General features: G+C 40.7%; 1 pseudogene; it reads right to left on the bottom strand.

The window, feature by feature from the left end:
• Window positions 1–5,022: 5,022 nt before the first annotated feature.
• Window positions 5,023–5,567, bottom strand: LOC102502607 (protein cornichon homolog 1 pseudogene; annotated as a pseudogene).
• Between the last annotated feature and the right edge of the window lie 1,501 nt (window positions 5,568–7,068).

Below are 7,068 nucleotides of genomic sequence, written 5' to 3'. Positions count from 1 at the left end.
CCATCTCTTGTGTTTGTATATCTTTTAGTCAATCAGTTTCAGTCATAGAGTGCAGACACTCAGTATATATTAAGTGGGGACATACAATGTCTCTCCTTCATAGCCTGGCTTGCCTCACTCAGCACTAAATCTTCCATATTCTTCCACTTTCTGTCAAAAGCCAGGGTTTATTTTTTATGGCTGAATAGTATTCCATAGAGTATATGTGCCACAGTTTTTCAATCATTCATCCATATGGGGACATTTGGGTTGGTTCCATGTCTCAGCAATTGTGAACAGTGCCACAATAAACATCAATGTGCTATCACTTTTCCAATGAAGAATTCTACTGTCCTTTGGGTAGATACCGAGGAGTGGGATTGCTGGATCACATGGTAGTTCTATTTGTAGACTTTTGAGGAATCTCCAAGTTGTTCTCCACAGTGGCTGGACCAATTTACATTCCCACCAGCAGTGTGAAAGAGTTCCTCTTTCACCACACCCCTTCCAACACTTATCTTTTTTTTTTTTTAATCTTAGACATTCTGACAGGGGTTAGGTGGCACCTCATTGTTATTTTGATCTGCATTTCCCTTACGATGAGAGATGTTGAACATTTTTTCATATGCCTTTTGGCTATATGTATGTCATCTGTAGAGAGCGTTTTTTTTTTCAATTCCTTCTCCCATCTTTTAATAGGGTTGATCATCTTTTTTCCAAACAGCTGCTTGGGTCGCAGTTTGCTGTGCTGTTGTTTAAATTTGGGTGTGCTGTGCCTTAAAGTGGGGTGTGCAGTGTAAATCAATGAATTGTGGTGTGGGTTCTAGTGAGGTTAGGGTGTGAGTGGGGTGTGTTAAGGTTCACAGATTTGTTTTTTTGGGTCTCATTGTTGTGTGCAGTGGTCTCACAGAGGTGTGTTCATATGTCTAATGAAACGGTTATATTAAACATTTTTACTATAAACTGCATCATATTTGGAAAGAGGCTATAAGACATAAGTGTGCAGTCCAAAGAACAATAATAAAATAAACACTCTTGTATGAACCCACTTGTCAGGAAAATACATTTTTACAAACTGTTATCAGTCCCTTCAAAGTTCTCTGTGATTCTCTCTCCTTCTCTCCAGAAATAATTATTACTCTTAATTTGTGTTAATGGTTTGTCTTTCTTTATGGTTTTCTTTTTTTTTAACCACCTGGGTACATTAAGAATAAGTAATTTAATTTTGTCTACATTTGAATTCGATACTGTGTTTATTCTTCTGTACTTTCTTTTTTTTGGGGGGGCAGCACTGTGAAATTTATCATGTCAATACATCATAGCTGTATCTGTTCATTTATAAATAACATTCCACTGTATGCAGGTGCCACTGTGTAATCATTCATCCTCCTGCTGGTGGATATCTGATTTATTTCCACTTTGGGGTTATTATAAACACTGTGCTATAAATATTTTGTACATATCTCCTGGAACACATCTGCCATTTTTTCTCTGTGGAGGTGTTCTGCTTGGACATTCTTTAGGAGAATTTGCTTTAAGGAGTGTGGCTGATTGACAGCCTGCCTGAGTTGTAACTTTGCACCTCTGGTGGATTCATGCCAGGCCATGCCTCCCATGGGCTGCCCTAGTCCATGACTAAATATGGCAATGAGTACCAGAACTGGGCCTCTTCTATTTGATATAAGATTCCTCTGATGAGCATCTTTAGTTCAGGGGCTTGCCATCAGCCTAGCTCAGATTTCCTAAGAATTACATTGCTGTCTGAGGTTCTTCCTGACTCATCTTCCCTGCCTCTCCCCGCCAACTCCCAGAATGGGTCCGTGGTCCATGGGTTTAGATTGATCATATGGGGAAAGCCAAGGAGAAGTCTCTGAAACTGCTCCCCTGTCACACTTCAGCCAACAAACAAGGTAATAAGATGAAAACCATATCACAATCTGGGGGCCGATGCTACCATTAAAGAAAGGGTGCAGGGGGAACCAGCAGTTAGCGTAATGGCTATGTCGCTGGACTCCCACGCAGTCGACCGCGGTTCGTTTCCCGGACCCGGTGGCTTAAAACTCACGCTGGGCGCGTGTGTGTGCGTGCCCAAGATCCCGAGAGGAGAATGGAGGAGAAGGGATTGCGGCGTGACCATCCCCCCTGGGGGGTGATTTCTCGCTTTCTGTCTCTATGTCTCTCTCTGTCTGTCTGGCGAGCGCACGCGCCCTACAGTGAAAATCTCTCAAAAAAAAAAAAAAAAGAAAGGGTGCAGGGATGGTGGTCCCTGTCATCTCTCTGTTTAATTTGTTGCTATGGCTTTATGTGGGTGAGAGCTGAAAACAGGCAGCAGTTGCAGTAGGGAAGGCCTTGAGAAGTCTTCCCAATGATCAGAACATGTTCTTCTTTGCATCTTAGAACTTTCATCTAAGATAGCTTTCCTTTTAAATAAAGTACACTCTAGAATTTTTTTATAATGAAAGTCTGTTGGTGGCAGTCTCTCAGTTTTTGTTTATCCAAAATGTCTTATTTTGCCGTAATTCTTTTTTTTTTTAAGAGAGAGAGAGATTTTGTTTGTATGTTTTCGACAATGTCTTGCCACATTGTAACAGTCCCGTGCCAGCCTTCCAGGTAACAGGGACCACCTACACACACCATGGCACTCGGCCTGTTTGGACCTTGCCATGAGCCAGAGACCTCCCATGACACCTAACCCTGTGCAGCAGTGCCCTTCCCTGTGTCACCGCAGTGGTATGTTGTCTAATTCTTGAAAGCTTTTCCTTCTTCCTTCCCTCTGCTTTCCCCCTCAGCCCCACTCCTCTTCTTTCTCTCTCCCTCCCTTTTTCCCTCATATTGGGTATTGAATTCTAGACTACTAGTCATTCTCATGCCACACCTTTGACGACATTGTTTCATTGGTTTTGGTATCCATTGCTCTAAAGTTGAGAAGTCAACTTTCAATTTGGGAGCCCCTACGGCTGCTTTTAAGATCTGTAATTTTAATATGGTATGTCTCTGTAGATTTCTTTCAGTCTTGGGATTGGGTGGCTTCTTAAATCTATAGATTGCTGTATCAGTCTGAAAACATCTCAGTCATTATCTCTTCAAATATTATCTGTGGCCATTGCATCTCTCTTCTTGTTAATTTGGAGGAATAAATCAACATAGATAGCCAAAGTGTTCTGGTTTGAGAGAATTGGCTTACCTAAATAATAGTTTTATTTTGATGGAAATATTTATAAATTGTGAAATGTATCTCCTTGTGTTTTGTATAAGGATATGGACTACCATGTAAATATTTCCTGCAGCAGGGAGCAGAAGCTGGATCCTATAGACTCAGTTCACAAAACGTATTCAACTGTTTATCTTTTGGGTATACATGCATTCTGACAATACTCCTAACTTTGACTTCCTATTGAGTTACAGAAGGATTGAAACCAAAAATAATGATGAGTTCCTTTTTTTTCTTTCTAAGTCATGGATTACAGTTTAAGCAGCTGACTAATACAAAGAATAACGGTAAGTGGCACATCACAGAGGTTCTTGATGGTTCTTAGAACACCACTGCCTTCTTTCAAAGGCAGTTCTGGTTGGAATGAAAAATGTAGCCGCCTAGGCTGTCACAGCCCCCCACCCCCCTTAATCAAAAATGTAACGTTTACTTTGTACTAGCTTTGAGTCTCACTGAACTCTTAAATGAATGCTGTATGCAAGTGGAGCAGCAGGCAAGGGTGGAGTCCATGTGCCTTCAGGGTGTCTCCTCTGCTCGGATGCACACACTGTTGTCCTATCAGACTTCACCTATGGAACACAAGTTCAAAGATAAAATTAAGAATCTAAAGACAGGGAGAGCAGAGTATTGAACAAAATGGGCAAGGGACTCCTGAGCGCCAGGTCCTGTGAATGGGTTGCAAGCCCAGGAAGCGGGGCTGCACTGTCGTATGCCCTGGACCTTTGCACGTACTGTTCTGTTTGGAGCACTCCCCTCACCCCCACTTCCATTTCCCCTTCTAGCCCCTGCTCATCCCTCAGGCTCCACTGTGGACCTTGTTTTTCTGAAAGCCTCTCCTGAGCTTCCTGTACTAGGTTCTGTGTCCTTCTGTGGTACTATAGCATTCTTTACCTTTCTCTATGCTGTATTGTACGAACTCTATTGTATGAAAAAGGTCTGCAATCTCTTTTAGATTAGGCTTTCTTTATGAATAGAAGTTTTATTTCATTTACGGTTGTATCTCAAAAACCAGCTCACGTCCTGACACATGCTAGATACTGAATAATTATTCTTGAATATATAAATACATGAATACATTGAGAAATTCTTTCATTATAATTTATTCTATTTTCTTTCTTTTTGTAAATTTCAGAGTTTTATTGTATTGCACTAAAGGAACAGCAGGATGGCTACACAATTTTCTCATTTAGTTTTGAAAATCTTAAGTACTTGCAAATTCTTAAAAATACCTTTACCATCAGATTAAACAGTAAGCATAATACCCAATTGTCTCACAAATAAAAACACATTTAAAATAGCTTTAAATACATTCTTCACAAGTAATTCAGCATATATTTTTATATCATGTTCACTTATGCTTAAGAATTAAAGCAAATGTATTACCTTATACAAAAATGGTGGAAATATGGGAAATTTCTCATTCATGCAATACACAGAGATAATATTCAAGTTGAAGGGAAAATATCCTACTCTTATTTTTGTAAATGCATCCATATATAATCACCTACGTGATAGATGAGGAAACCCATGAAGTTTCCCACATGTAGGATATACACTTCAGTTTATCAGGAGCATCTGATGTCTACAGTTAATTTATAATTAGGCAGCATCTTAATAAAACCAAAATGAGCCCTACAAGTCCTATCTATGAAAGTTTCAATGGACTAAGGACAGTCAGTAATTAATGCAATCATTCAAGGATTATGGCTGTTCCTTAAGGCGTGCAAGTTCAAACCTGTCAACACCAGAGGTAATCATTTTATATTAATTTATACGTAATACCATTTAAATTCTTTATCCAAGTTATAACATATGAAAATAGTCTTTCCGTAAGCAAAAAATGTGGAAACATTTAAAAAATAAGGAGTCATTTGTTAAAGTAACTGATCAGATTCCATAGGCTACTCTTGGAAACAGTATCTTGCCAGATAGAATCCCTTCATTTGGTGGCTTTTTGCATGCACTTAACTGGACCAATTCTTCTATATGTTGTTCTAAGAGCTCACCAAAACATAGATCATGCTGTATAGGTAGTAAAAAAATGGTAGAAGATACAAAGCTAACTTGCTCCATCCTTCATTCTGACAATATGCTAGCATATCTGCATTCATGATGGTCCACTCATCACTGGTCTACTCATATACCTCCAAATATGGTACACCAACAGGGGCATATTGAGACCCAGGGAAAGCCACTCTCTTGCACAAAGAAACAAGACACAGAAGAAGGCATGGATGAGGTACTCTGGAAGTACAAGAGGACTGAGGGTATTACACTGGTCTATAGGATTCTTGTAATCCGAGATGGCGATGAGGATGAGTGTGGCGGTGAGCAGCAGCGCCGGCATGTAGCAGAAGGCAGCAGACATGAATGCCATGGCCAAGGAGGAGGAGGAGCAAGGAACAGCAGTCAATTTCTTCTGTTTTCTAAAAGAGTATTTCTTTCTTCCACCAGAGAGAGAGAGAAACAAAGAGAGTGAGACAGGCTTTCTCAACAGGAACCCAGCTGGCATGTTCAGGGAGGTGAACCTAGGATCTTTCTTTCTTGCTTTTGTTTTTAAGAATTATTTTTTATTTAATTTTATTTATGACTATTATTATTATTTTGCTATAGGACACTTGCACATGCATGCACAGGAGATAGAGAAAGTGAGAAAGCAAGCGACCAGGTTTAGGACTCAAACTGCTGTCGGACACGTGAGACTACAGTGCCTTAACCACCATGGCACCTGCTGTCTCCCGGAACCTTTCTTATGTGAGTCTAGATACATAACCACTGTACCACTGCCTAGTCCAATGTTTGTGATGTTTCTGTTTTTTTATTTGCTATAGAGCATGTGTGCTTACCAGAGGGAAGAGGGAGGAAGAGAGGAAGTGAGAAAACAACTCCTAGGGAGGATGGCCATGCTGCAATCCCTTTTCCTCCATGTTTCTTTCAGGACTTTGAGTACAAACATGTAACTGGTCCCTTTCTCAGACTGCTGAGTTCAAGAGCTGAATCACATAGTCAGTTATGTGGGATCCATTCACCTTAACCACCATGTTGCCACCAACTGGCTCAGGTTTTCAAATTTTTGATGATTCATTTCCTCCCATGGTGTCAAAGTGCTGTTATTTTTTGTGGAAGCATGTGTTCATTTTTCTTCTGCTTCTGATGAGGGCTTGGAATATAGATCTTACATTTGGCGGAGTTCTGTGTAAAACATTAGCTCTGGTGGTGGTAGTGCAGGCAGCAGGTACCACTCTGCAGGGCTGGAGCCACTTGGAAGGCTATGGTTCAGATCCTGGATGAGTCTGAATCATGCCTGGTGTGCACACCTGTGGTCCTGGCTGTCTGGAAGGCTGGTGTGAGTGTCGCAGTATGATGTGACACAGTTGAGGGTACCTGTCTTACTATCTCACAGAAGAAAGAAAATGAATACAATTTAAAAACTCACAAGAAACTGAAGTGGACACAGTGAAGCACCTGAGTCTGTTTTCTGAGAAAGTGCATAAACCATAGCAGACAAACTTTGACATACCTCTGTTATTTCCTAGTTCTTAACTACATTTGGAGTATGTGATATGTTACTCTGTTCTCAACTGCTATTTTTGGTTTCAGTTTCCATTCTTAGCCCACCGTGGAAACATGTCATTCCAGGTTGAACCTGCCACTCTTCTGCTGCTTGACAGGAAAGAGGATTCTGGTGTGCCCTGACACATTCTGGTTGGGACCTTTTTGGAACCAATCTTACCTTACCTCTCCTGTTTCGGGTTCCTTTTCTTCCCTTCTCTCTTAAGCAGTTGTTACTTGTGAGTTTTGAGCATAATTTAAAGAAATACGTCCCTCATACAAGACGGCGGTGCCCTCCTCTCCTGGCCTTGTGTCTCAAGCCATTG

Source organism: Tupaia chinensis, unplaced genomic scaffold, assembly GCF_000334495.1.
Source record: "Tupaia chinensis unplaced genomic scaffold, TupChi_1.0 Scaffold000097_1, whole genome shotgun sequence".
NCBI lineage: Eukaryota > Metazoa > Chordata > Mammalia > Scandentia > Tupaiidae > Tupaia > Tupaia belangeri.
The sequence above is the reverse complement of the archived record's forward strand: the minus strand, read 5'-3'. Positions and strand labels throughout refer to the sequence as shown.